This window comes from Caretta caretta, chromosome 1, assembly GCF_965140235.1.
Source record: "Caretta caretta isolate rCarCar2 chromosome 1, rCarCar1.hap1, whole genome shotgun sequence".
Taxonomy (NCBI): Eukaryota; Metazoa; Chordata; order Testudines; family Cheloniidae; genus Caretta; species Caretta caretta.
The window spans coordinates 208,225,702-208,238,916 of record NC_134206.1 but is presented as its reverse complement, the minus strand read 5'-3'; the positions used below and the strand labels follow the sequence as shown (position 1 = coordinate 208,238,916).

Below are 13,215 nucleotides of genomic sequence, written 5' to 3'. Positions count from 1 at the left end.
AAAGGTGGACAATGGACAGCCTACAAGAACAACCGGAAACACCTGAGGTACAAAGACTGAACAGTGAGAAGTGATTGTCCCAGCAATCTGGATGATGGGAAGACAGACACTTCAGCTCAGCTCAGCATGCTGAGAACAAGAAGGATCTGACATTGTCACCCATTGAAGAATAGTCCAGATGAGCCTATTGGCCTCCTGTTCCATCAGCTTCTGGGCATGGTTAACCCTCCCCCCGGTCCTCCAGGCTCACCTCTGCCAACAGGACAGTGGAGGCCATGCGTTTGCCCTCCTGGGCTGGACAGGAGGAGCCACGGGATGCTCTTCAGGGCCTGCTTTGGGTGGATCACCATGGCCCTGGGAGAGAACAAGAGCTTGTGTTTATGTGTGCATGACAACCCTGCACATGCCGGAATCCAGCCTGGTCCCAGCCACTCCCTCTCATCTCTGCCCCACTAGGCTCCAGAGCGAGCACATGACTCCTCCAGCCCTTGTCCTCACCTGCTAAGGAGAGCGAACCCCTCGGGCTGGGCCTCCTCTAGCAACTGCCAGCCTCGCTCCTGGTCCGTGAGCTCCACAGCTGGCTGACTGCCCCTGAGGTGCAGCACCCGCGCCAGGGCCTGCACGGCCATGCTGGGAAGAGAAGGAGGCAGGAGATGGTGATGCGGGGATGCCTGCTCTCCGGGTTGGGTGGCAGGGCAGGACTCCCTTGATGCAGCACTGAAGGGATCAGGGTGGGAATAGAAGCTGCTCCACTTCTGCCTTTGGTTCCCCCGCCGCCAACTGTGGAGGCGGGGGGTGGGGGGCGAGTGTCTGCAGATGTGACCTACACTCTCCTCCAAAGATGTGAAAATTGCCCCCCACCCCAGGAAACTGACCCTGGGGAGAAAAGTACATGCAGTGCCCCCCTGAACACCCTGCTGCCCTGAGCCCTGCCCCCATGAGCTGCCCACTCTGAGGAGCTCTCTGGCTCCCTGAGTATCCAGGGGGAGCTCTGCCCACTCCTAAGCGCGAGAAGCCTGGCTGATCTGAACCCTTGGTCCCCCGAAGGCGTCAGGGGTCCCTGGACAACAAAGGGTCCAAGCAGGAAGCTTCCCTCAACTAGGGGCTAGCACAGACACTGCGTGGGTGCTGGGATCCATCAGCCCCACACATTACCTGTGGGGACTGGCGTCACTGGACAAGTCCTGCTGGGCTCCCGAGAGGTGCCGTGCCAGGGAGCAGGCGATGGCGAGAAAGCAAGAGGCGAACAGGTCGTCCTCGAGTCCATCCAGCGTGTCTGCTTGCCCCAGGGCCCCGACCAGCTCCCACAGGCTGCGTGTGGTCTGGAAGGGAACAAGATACAGTCAGAAGACCGTGACCATGTGCAGAATGCAGTTGGGAAAGAGGGCTGAATGCCAGCACTGGGAACTTACCGCCGGGGGGCAGCTGGGCTGGCTGGCAGCAGCTCCTGTCCTGGGTCTGTTTAGCATTAGCCCGGCCCTTCTCTGGGCTGTCATACAGCAGGATGTGCAGTACCTCCCTGATCAGCATGGGGTCTGCACCTAGGAATCTCCAGATGGCCTTGGCCTGACTGTGACGGACAGAGGGATGGCAGGTAAGGAATTAACACAGAGGATGGGCCCAGTTGGTACACACCGGGGATGATGCCCTCCGAGGGGTGACAGGCCAGAAGCAGCAGATTGAGACTGCTCATGGCTGACCTCAAGGCCTTTCAGGCACTGGCCAGTCCTAAGGGGTTCATACCCTCCTGCCTGGGCACTGCCAGGGGGTGCTGTGTCACAGCAAGGGATGGGTGGAGATGGCCAGACTCACTTCTCCCAGCTGGGGGGCCCCCTCCCTCCCTTGCTGCCTTCTCCTGATGGGAACCAGAGGGGCTGGGGTTAGAACCCCCATGGGGGAAAGCAGTGACTCCAGGCTCAGGGGTGGGGGCTGGTGTGCAGAGATGCTAGGGCTTGGTGCTGGGCTGGATCTCCTGAGCTGGGGGGACACAGAGTGGGGACTGCGGGCAAGGAGAACAGGAGCTCCTTCCCCATGGGGCAGGGGGTTCAGGAGGAACAAGGCTCCAGTTCTGGCCACGCCATGGCTCTGGGGTGGGGGATTTGGAGAAGGCTGTAAAATGGGTACTGTGCTTGTCAGCTCTGGGCAGGATGCCGGGAAGGCGCTGCTGGCCTGGGGGAACCTGGCAGGCTGGTGAATCGGAGAAGACCAGCCTCTAGGGGTGGCATGAGGCGTCTAAAAGCGTGCGGCGATGGGGAAGATACCAGGCTGGGATTTTGGGGGGGAAGAGGGCATTTCTCAGCTCGGGGAAGTGGGTGCCCCTGCGGGGACATGCTCAGTGTAGGGTCATCTGTGGGGGCGATGCAGTTAGGCTGGCCCCTCTCCTGCCTCAGCCTGGAGGGATGCCCTGCTGGGAGCGGAGGGCCGTGTCGACAGAGGGGGTGACCCTGCTCACATGGGGTCTCTCCTGGTCTGTGTTGTGATGGGGCCCTGAAAGACTGTTCTGGCCTCCAGCCAGCCAAGCCATTGCACAGCCGAACCGGGAGGGGGTGGACTGGTTAGCACAGAACGAAGTGGGGGTGGGTGACAACTGTGTTAGGAATAGCTCAGCTGGCGGAGCCCTGAGCCAGGGGTCCCAGAGCACACGGAGCCCTCCAAGGGACAGGGAGGCTAATGGTGACAGCATGCCAGGACAGGGCTGTTCCCTGGGGGCCTGTGTGCAAGGGGAGGATCTGTGCTGCGTGTAACCATGGTGCTGTGGAGTGACCCCATTAAGGGGGGGCTCGGAGGCTGGAGGGGGGTGTTCTATCCTTTCCCTGGGGCCAGCGCTCACTGCTCATGAGGCCAGGGCATCTGCAGGAGGATGCTGACCGCGGCCTCGGTGTGCTGTCTCTTGTCCCTTCACTCAGCCGCCCCCGCCCCAGGGTGGGCGCAGTGTGTAGGAAAGAGCTGCGTGCGGATCCTGCACATGCGGAGGCAAAGCAAAGGCTGAGACTCTACCCCCTCTGTGGCAGGCAAGGGCCAGGAGGAGCTGGGCAGGCTCAGAAACAAGTCAGCCGTCACATGGCCCGGCAGAGGCCATGGATAAACTCTCCTAGAGAGTGACTGAGCTGAGGGAGGTTTGGTACCTTGAAACCCCCACCCCGATCCAGCTCCGTAGCACTAAGGGTCCAATCCCGCTGCCCAGTGACACCCCACCACCTTGGCTATCCCGGCGGTACCTCCCCTTGTGACAGCACGCCCGGGCTGCTTCAGCACCAGAGTGGGACCTCAGCATCCGGGATGCGTTTCCATCCTCTACGTCAATCCGTGTCCACTGGGCAAAGAGTCATTGAACACGGGGGACCCCACTGCGGGCGCTGTTTCCCCCACTGCGGGATGAGTCTGGAGACCGGGCACATTTCCCAGAGAGTGAGCCGGGCAAGCCAGACTCCTGGGATCAATGCCTGGAAATGATTACAGGGCTGTGCCCAGCGACTGCCCTGCAGACAGGGCATGGATGGGTCCCATTGATCAATGATGGTGAGAAGGGAAGTCTCCTCTCCACATCCTCCCTTGTGCCCCAGGAATTCTAGGCATGGGGCAAGATGGAGCTGCCCAAGATGGCCAATGCCGAGCCATTACTTGGCCTTGTAGCTCTGATTCTCTCTCTCTCAGCACTGCCTCCATGATGCCCGCCAGCTGGTCAGCACACTCCCCCTTCTCCAGGAGGGTGAAGCTGAAGGGCATGAGGTCACGCAACGGCAGGTGCTTCGCGATGAGCTGCAGGGAAAGGCACAGGCTGAGTGTGAGCAATGAGCCCCAGCCTGGGGAGGTGGGTTTGCTCTTCGGGGAATGGGGACAGAGGCACTGGCAGCCTGCGCGCAGGGCTGTGTGAGTGGGCATTGGAGCCCATACCCAGGAATTTCCATCTGCCAGCTCCTCATCGAGGGAAGGAGAGAATAACACCCCCTTTCCCATGTGTGTGTCTGTCTCTCCAGCCACAGTCTTTTACTCACCTTAGGAACATGGGCAGGGCTCTCTCTGCAGCTGGCATCCTTCTGCGTCTTGCTCAGCACGGTCGCCACCACCCCTGTCTGGGTGTACACGATGGCTGCACAAGAAACCAGCAGTGCTCAGGCAGAGCTCTCGGGGCCGGATTCTTCCCCCTCCCCGTCAAGCCAGGTCAGAGGTGCCAAAGAGCCAGACTCCGGCCGCAGCTGGGAACGACCAGCTAAGGTGAGCTCTCAGCTGGCTCCTGGGCCAACTGCCCACCTATCACCCTGATGTAGAAGGTGTGTTTGGGCTGGGGTGGGATCAGGAGAGGTCCCAGATGGTTCCAGGCACCTGGTGAAGGGCAGATGCCAGGTCAGCCCGGTAGGTACCAACCCACTTTTACGCTGCGTCCCTCTGGTCAGGGATGGGATGAAAGCACCATGTTCTCTCTGCAGCCCTGCTCGCTAGGTAATGGCCGGGGCTGTGGGGGCTGAGAAGTGGTGACTGCTTCCGCTCCATCTTACCTTTGCAAGGCGTGAAGAGCCAGTAGACAGCCTGAGATGCCCAGTATCTGGTGGCACCCTGAACATTGAAGGCCTGGCTTGTCAGCAGCCTGGCCATGTAGCCCTGCTCTGCCATGGGTTTCAGGTCCTAATGGGCCACCGAACAGAAAATCAGGGCATGGTTTGGGGCAAGCCCAGCTCTGTCTGTGTCACACCCCCCCCCCCCCCCCGCACCGTGAGTGCTGTGGGGGGGCAGCAGGGTCTATGCTGCTCACCTTGGTGATGGCTTTGAAGCGATAGAACATGGAGACGGGCGCTGGCTCTCACAGCTCGGCTCCTCTCCTGGGCCCAGGGAGAGCAGATCCACGGCTGCAAGTGCTGGGGAGCAGGGAGAAAGCCGTGTGAGCGGCAGCAATGCCGGGGTGACCCCCAGAACCTGCTTCCTGCCCCAGCAGGGAGAGGACATGGAGCATTTAACCCCTTCTCCTCCGCTTCCGGACACTGGAACTCAGCGCTCCTCTCCTGTCTGGGGGGCATTGGGACAGGTCTGAGGGTTTTGGGCTCAGCGCTTTGAGGATTCTCCCCATTGATCCTGTGGGCTCTCGGGGCTGTTTCTTTCAGGGGCACAGGGGCGCCAGCCCAAATTTAGGAGGCCAAAGTGACACCCCCTGGAGCAGGACTAGGATTGTCTTGCTTGATCCCAGGGTCGGGTGTATGCCCCGTGGGGACTGGCTAGTTCACAGCAGCTGGGAGGCCTGCTCAGCCCCCTCGGGATCAATTGGAGCCTTCCCTCTTGTGGTTCGGATAGAACCTGAACACCCGGCCCATCCCCAGATGGTCAATGTGAATGGGCCCCTCCCCCTCCTCCCTCCCTATCATACCAGAAACAGACGCAGTAGCGTTGTGGGGGTCAAGTGCAGCTCCAGGAACGTCTGCAGCACAAGATCCAGGCCATCCCAGGGCAGTTGTTGGAGAGACTGAAGCAGAGAGAAGCAGGGAAGTAAATAGCAAGGGAGGTGGGGTGCACGTGGCAGGGGAATGAGTGGATCCCCCATCTGCAGCCAGGTGCTGTTGCTATTCACGGTCCCTTCACCCAGGTGATACTGATCCCCCTGCACATAGACATGGGTCTCACCTGGACCACAGGCTGCCCTTCCCCAAAGAATCCTTCCTCCCACCTGGGCTCCCCAACACATGTACTGAGCAGGGCTCTGGAGGGAAGGCCTCCTTCTTCCCCTTCTGGAGGGGTCCCAGCTGCCCCCCAACACCCCGCTGGCTTGCCAAGGGCTGAGCTGGTCATCCCCACTCCAGCCAATCTCTGTTTCTGTGGCAGGGCAAGTCATGGCCTGGCCATGTGGCTGTCCCGAATCCATGCTTTGCTCACTCTGCATCAAATGCTATTTAATGCTCTGGCCCAGATCCTCGGCTGGTGTAAACTGGGTGTAGGTTGTAGCTCCCTGTGCCAAGAATCCAGGGTAATTCTGTACAGTCTCACAGACATTCACCGCTACAGCTGTCCTCCCTGCCAACCCAACTGCAGAGTTAACTGCATAGCCACTTGTCACCCGCCCTTTGGAAAATAAACCGAGGGACTGGATTCGGCTGGACACGGAGCTCTCTGCATCAGGCCAGGGTCCAGCTCCTCAGCAGGGGGTGGCTGAGTTTCCCAGCCAAGGAGGCAGGTGGAAGCTGCAGCTTTGTCCAGGCCTCACTAACCTCTACCCGGATAGCAGAGCTTCGTGCCACCTCAGTCCCGCTCAGCTTCGCCAGGGCTGGGCGCTGAATCATGGCGCTGGCGATACAAGGGCTGATGGTCTCAGCCTCCTGTTCCTTAGACAGGCGAGGCTTGAATTTCCTGATTGGAAGGAATGGAGCAGATGGGGGCATTAGAACGGAGACAGGTCCTGGCATGAGTCAGGTTGGGTTTGATGGCACGAGGGACAGCTCCCTCCCTAAGCAGCAGAGCTCCCGGGGGCATCTCCAGCAGAGCCACCGCCTAGGGAATGGTCCTGTCTGGAGGCGCCTATGCCCCCTGGGCCCAGCCGGCAGGGGCTCTGCAGCTGCACCCATTCACAGCACTCCATGCTGACAGGAGGGGCTGCCTCTTACCAGGCAATACGCAGAGATGGAGACTGGATAAAGTGACCTGGAGGCCAAGGAGGATATGGCCCATTAGTGAGCCACCAGGGAGGAGCATCCTCCGGTTCTTACTGCAGCTCGTCCCACCCCCACTTCCTCTCCCTCCATCTGCCCCTCCCTGGCTGCTGGGCTCTGCAGGTGAGTCAGGCCCCAGGGACATACCCTAAGTATGAGATGGCCAGCAGGGCATGCTGGTGACGGGGCTCTGCAGCTGAGCCAGGTCCTTGCCTCGGAGGATCTCCTGCAGCACAAAGCAGAGAGTCAAAGGCAAGAGAATTTGGGGGAGCCCAGTTACTCAGCAAGATGTGGAAACTCCAAATGCTGTTTGATGCCTACACCGACCCTCAGCCCCAGCGTGCAGTGGACTGGGGCATGGAGCTGGGAAGATGGCCTGGGAGCGGCCACATAGCCAGAATGCAGGGGACATTCACAAGAGCCCCTATTTTGCCATTCCTGATGGCACATCTGGAAACTTCAACATCTGCCATGGAGTAGGGAAGGGGTATCTGGGCAGAAGCAGTTTTGTGACGGGGAGCATTAGAGTCCTGAACAGCTGAGGTGTGATGTTATTGACATGAACTGGGACCGTATAGATCATTGTTGCAACCAAAGTCCTGTAGTGGCACCAAATCTTGTATAAAGGGGGTCAAATAGGGCGTCTAAGACAAGGTTATGGTTCGCTGGTTATAAATTAGCAATAATCATGCCTCTGTTCAACCTCACAGACTATGATACTAGTTATGGTTATGCTATCTGTATATGTGTATCATTTTTGTAGTTGAAGTTATGAATATTGGCTCTATACTGTCTGTATTTCAAACTTCTGCTATGCTTCTGGGTGACACCCCAGACAAGTTGGTGTCAGCTCTGCCTAGCCTGCTTGATGGCCCATTAAGGACCATCAGCTATACAACTGACCCATTGAGAGAAGGCAGATATGCCTTGGGACTCAGCAAAGTATGTAGGGACTTGCCCATGTGACTCCAAACTCCATTTTGCTGTAATTTTCCACAGTAAGAACAAAGAGGTGTTCTTACACCTGGAAAAGACTATAAAAGGCTGATGCCTCTCCTCCATCTTGTCTTCAATCCTGCTTCTTTCCTCTGGAGTGACTTTGCTACAAACGGAAGCTCTACACAAAGGACTGATGACCCATCCCAGCTGGGTTTGTACTCCAGAGACTTGATTTGAACCTGCAATTTATTCTATCACTGCTACAAGACTAAACCAAGAACTTTGCCATTACTGTATGTAATTGATTCCATTTAACCAATTCTAGCTGTCATCTGTATCTTTTTCCTTTTATGAATAAGCCTTTAGATTTTAGATTCTAAAGAATTGCCAGCAGTGTGATTTGTGGATAAGATCTGATTTGTATATTGACCTGGGTCTGGGGCTTGGTCCTTTGGGGTCGGGAGAACCCTTTTTCTTTTACTGGGGCATTGGTTTTCATAACCATTTGTCCCCATAACAAGTGGCACTGGTGGTGATACTGGGAAACTGGAATGTCTAAGGGAATTGCTTGTGTGACTTGTGGTTAGCTAGTGGGGTAAAACCAAAGTCTTCTCTGTTTGGCTGGTTTGGTTTGCCTTGGAGTGCATAGAAACCCCAGCCCTGGGCTGGAACTGCCCTGCTTTAATCAATTTATCCTGAATTGGCACTCTCAGTTGTGTCCCGCCAGAACCAGCATCGTTACGAGGTCAAATATTTTCCCGCAAACCTAGGGAGGGCTGCACCTGTTAACTCCTCAGGATCATGTCCCAGAGTGAAAACCCTTGGAGTTAATCCCCAGGGCACTTTCTGGGTGCCGGGAAGATCCCTCAGAAGTGGGATGGGGAATCGTCCCAGGTGTAAGCAGCATGAATCTGCTCATGGAAAATAGTGTCATTTAATTCCTTGGGTTGGAATTGCACCAGAAGAATCTGGCATCAGCACTGGGTTTGCAGCGCACGATGTAGAGCCCTGGGCACCCAGTCGCAAACACAGCACATGGCCTTCAATGCCAGATACTCTGGCATGTGCATCTGACCTAGGGACCCCTCCCAGGACCCCAGCATGCTCACTCACCAGCAGGGGGTACAGCCTGGCATATGTGTCCTGGCCTACCAAGGGAATCCTGCTCTTTTGGGGACAGCTTCACCCACCAGCACGAGGCTTCTCACAAAAGCAGATCTCACCAGTGGGTCCTGGGCTCACAGGCAGGAGTGGGAGAGAACAATGAGGAAACAGCCACAGGCAATGGAGAGCTGAGACACAAGGCTAAAGGGCAAGCCTCTACAAGGGAGCTGCTGTCCTAGGCTGGATTGCCCTCATGCCCTAAGGGAAAGGATCTGGCTTGCCGAGTGGAATATCTTTGCATTCCCTAGGGGAACATCTCTGGAAATGGATGCAAGGAATGGGCTGATTTCCGGAGATGCTGAGCACTTGCAGTTCCCAGAGCTGTCAATGGGCCCTGGGGCTGCTCAGCTCCCCTGACAATCAGGTCATAATTGTCTGATCTGGGACAGGAATCTGCTGCTCTCTGGAGCTGGCTGGGCTCTCCCTACCAAGGCGTCCATTCTCCAAGGAGAACATTCAGTTAAACCAAACTAGCATCCCCTCTCCTTTTTGCTGGGATGCGCATATGGGCATTGTAACCAGCATAGGACTGAACGTCGGCCTCAAACCTCTGACGGCAAGAAAACAACTGAGAGTTATCTCAAAAATCCCCTTCAGCACCAGAGCCTGTCAACCAGGCTAGGGGCCTGAATCACACAGTGCGCCTTTCGTGCCCAGCTACACCATCGACTGCAGTGTGTGGGGAAACAGGCCCTAAATCTTTATCTTCTGATCCCTGAATGCAGCACAAGCCTAGAGGTACCAAACAGGGTACAGTCGTCTCTGGGACAATAGCGCCAAGTGATGCTCAGTTACACTCTAACAAGGCCCGGATGGGAGTCCTTCCATTAGCTTCCATGGGCCTGGAATCAGAGATGAAGCTAATTGAGATGGGGGAGTCACGGCAAATAGTGCTCTGTTCCCATGTCTCCTGTCCCTCCTGGGACAAAGGGCCAGCCCTCGGAGCCGAGTTTATGCAGAGACATAGCTCTGTGCTGCTGGGCACAGCCCAGGTAGGTGCTGCGTGGGCGGTCAGGGGAGGGCTCTGACTTACGTGTGGGCTCAGAAAATAGTGTTGCCCCATGGGAGACAGGATCTTGCAGCCTATGCTCTCTCAGATGAGATCCGTGGGGCCTGCGTGGACCACATGCCCATAGGTGAGGAGCAGGAGGCTTCTCAGCTGCTCAATGGAAGCTGGCTCCTGAGAATTGCAAAGGAAAGAGTGAGGAGATGGGATGGCCCCCAGCTGCTCCTAACTCACAGATGGGACCAGGGGAGGATTTTTCACCCAGCTGGAGCAATCAAAGGCTATTCTGCTGAGCTGAATTGCCTGGACTCGGAGGCCCTTCCCAGCTCCCCAGGATTGGGTGGTTGAGGTGACCCGGCAGCCAAAGGGGATGCACTAGCAGCTGCTTTAATTCAGCCTAGCTCCAGAGATGTCACTGGGACTACAGTGGATTGCACTGTCCCAGAGAGTTACTGGGAAGGTGGTGGTGGTGGTGGGGGGCAGAATATCAGCCCTGGTGAGTCTGCCAGGAAGGTCTATGAAATAGCCCAGTTCAGGGGAAGACCAAGGGTCTGTTCTGCTGAGAAATGTGTCAGCTGGAGCTGATGGCATGGCAATGTCTTTTGGGCCCTCTCTGAGCCTTGTTTATGGGGCTGCGTGGAGCATGTCTGAGCTCCCCAGGAGATACCCTGAAGAGCTTATACAACAGGACCCACCTTCCCCCCTGGATCTACCCCATTGTGCTGTGATTGCAGCTCCATGGAGGAGTAAGGAAAGGGCTCGCTCCACGGAGGCTGAGCCACTGCTTGGAATTTCACCTCTTTGCTGAACAGGCTTCTGGGAAGCAGGGCCCTCCCTGGCAGGTCCCTTTACCTGCAAAGGCTGGTGAAGGGATGGATGAAAGAGCAGAGATGCTAGGTGGGACCGTACCTCTAGAGAGCCACCGGCAGAAGGCTGGAGCTGCACCCTGCTGATGAACTCCTCCCAGTGCTCCAAGATGGTGAAAATCTCACCTAGGTGTTGCCTGGCACACAGCCCAAGCGTTCGGGCGAATCTCTGAGAGACAGAAAGATGGAGGTTGGGAATGCTGAGTAACAAGCCAAGGGGCCAGGATGGGCTCTCAAAGTCATTGCCGTGGGCATGGGTATAAGGAAGATCTTTTCAATCCACTGGACCTTGTCCAAGGCAGAACATACACATGTAGCACCAGTGGATTGACAAGGAACGAGGGCTCTCTTGACAGTGGAGGAGCAAAGACCGCCCCTCTCTTTCCTCTTCTTCTCAGAAATCGACCATCTCCACCAGAAGCCATAGCTGGGGCTTGATGCTCTCTGCTGGAAAAAACATCAGCCTGGTGCCCCAGCACTTGTAGAGAAAGCTCTGCGAAAGAGACACCATCATGCTGGATGCATTGGGCACGGCCTGGCATGCACACAGAGCCCACTGGGTATAGTTGTCTGCTTCACTGGCCCCAAGCTGCCCCTGGGTAGCAACTGCTGTTCTGAACTAGGCACTGAACCCCAATTCCTTCCAGGACACTGCACTTGTCATCAGGCTGCTTATCACTGTGAGCCAGCTGGCACCTGATACTAGCGATGAACCAGCCCAGCCAGGTATGTCCGAGATGAAGAAGAGAAGGTCTTCCAGGAACTGCCAGGGAAAGAAGAGCCAGTCAGAACCGAGAGGGGCCAAGAAACTGGTCCTCTCAATAGCTCCAGCCAGGAACCCACCACAGCTGGGAGGGGAGGGGAAGAGGGAGCGTGCACTGTCACCCCCCACGTCTCTCCTAATGCTTGTGAATCCTTATGAGCTGCCCCTGGTGCTTCTCCAATTGTAACTGCTGGGCTCAGCCACTTCCTCTGTCCCACAATGCAGTGCTGCTGAGGGGCCTCTTAATCCTGCCTCAGCGTGGGGGGGCTGGACTAGATGACCTCTTGAGTTCCTTTCCAGCTCTCCATTTCTCTGACTCTTAACTGCAGCAGCTGCTGCTCCCACTCCCTCTGGCAGAAGCAGGAATTGTGATCTGGAAGGGATGGGCAGGTCAGTTTCCTTTGTGTTTAGACCCTTCTACTGGGGAGCAGCCTACAACATGGCTCTTGTTTGGTGGCGGGTGGGGAGGAGCTGCCGGCTCACGGGCCCCAAGGGGACCCCTGGCTCTCTGCAAATCGCTGATGGACAACAATGCTCCTCAGACCCAGACCCCTTGATGTGAAATACCCAGGAGCTCTGCTTGCCAAGATCCTTCCCCAGGGTGTGAGGTGTCAGATGAAGGTTAGATACGGTTCTGGAAAGAATCCTTCCTGTCTAGGCATGGGGGGCTGGGCTAGATGAACCAAGGGATATGATCCTGACGTGATCCTCTCTGATTCCAAGGTCACAGTTGTGGAAGTAGATAAAGGGAATTTGGATGCAGACCTCTGTATTGAGCAGGAGTCAGGCTAACTCTAGCTTCAATATTGCGAGATTTGTAGAAGCGGGTATAGTGCAAAGTGAGTGGGAAATAACTGTGAAAGAGGCTGTTGTGACCTTGCATTAGATAAGACCAGAATGCTGACTCTATGAGAAATGGTAAGAAAAATAAGATATCATGAAGGAATATGTATAAACAATATGCAGCTGTTGCTTATTTTCATCATCTGTAATAAAGGTATAAATACTTGAGAGAGACCTGCCTAGGTGGGGAAAACGCTGTGTCCTAGGGCACTCTCTCCCTCTGTGCAATTGCTTGAGGTAAGAAAGTGCATCTGATTTGCTGCACCCAACCTGAGAGCGAAAACTGTGTTTTTCCTCCAACACAGCATCATATTATCCTGGATTCAGAGGGAGGCCCTGGCCTCTCCCTCTCTGAGCCCAGCACCACAGTGTCCCCTGTCTCCCCTGTCCTTCGCTCCTGCAAGGGGAGACACTCCCTCCTCACCTTCCACTTAGAGGAGCATATCCATCATGCAGTTATCCCAGAATCGGCCCGACCCGGCCTGGAACATGCTCATCAGCTGGAAGAGGAGGAACATGGCTGCCCTTCTGACCTGCACCATCATATACGAAAAAGCACCGAGCACCTGGCAGACAGAGAGGCAGAGGTGGCTGTACCCCTCCCTTGCAAGGCAGGTGTGAGAAGGGAGCTCCCTACAGGTGCAGGGGGAGAGCTCAGTGATGGAGGGAAGGAGACAGCAGGGAGGTGGAGCTGACAACCAGGACAAGACTGCGATGGATATTTTAGTTGATCAGCGACACTCCATGGACCAGCTATTGCTCCTTCCATCCTCTCACTCCTGGGCTGGCTCTAGCTCAGATGAAAGGAGACAGGATTATCCAGAGGTCATCAGGCAGCTGCTGGATCAGATCCTTGGCCTAGGTTAGAGCAGCACAAGGGGAGCTTGAAGCAGCCCAAAAGAGGCAGCTGGGCCATAAAGGGAATCCCCAGCTGCCCCTTGGTAAGGGAGGATGCTGGAGGCCAGGGGGCAGGAGGGGGCCTGCACAACAGTCCCTAAGGGCTCA

At 56.4% G+C, this 13,215-nt stretch overlaps 1 pseudogene; it reads right to left on the bottom strand.

Annotated features, from left to right (window-relative positions):
• Positions 1 to 220: 220 nt before the first annotated feature.
• The window catches only part of LOC125632333 (maestro heat-like repeat-containing protein family member 1), a 28,623-nt pseudogene continuing 15,628 nt past the window's right edge, over positions 221 to 13,215 (bottom strand).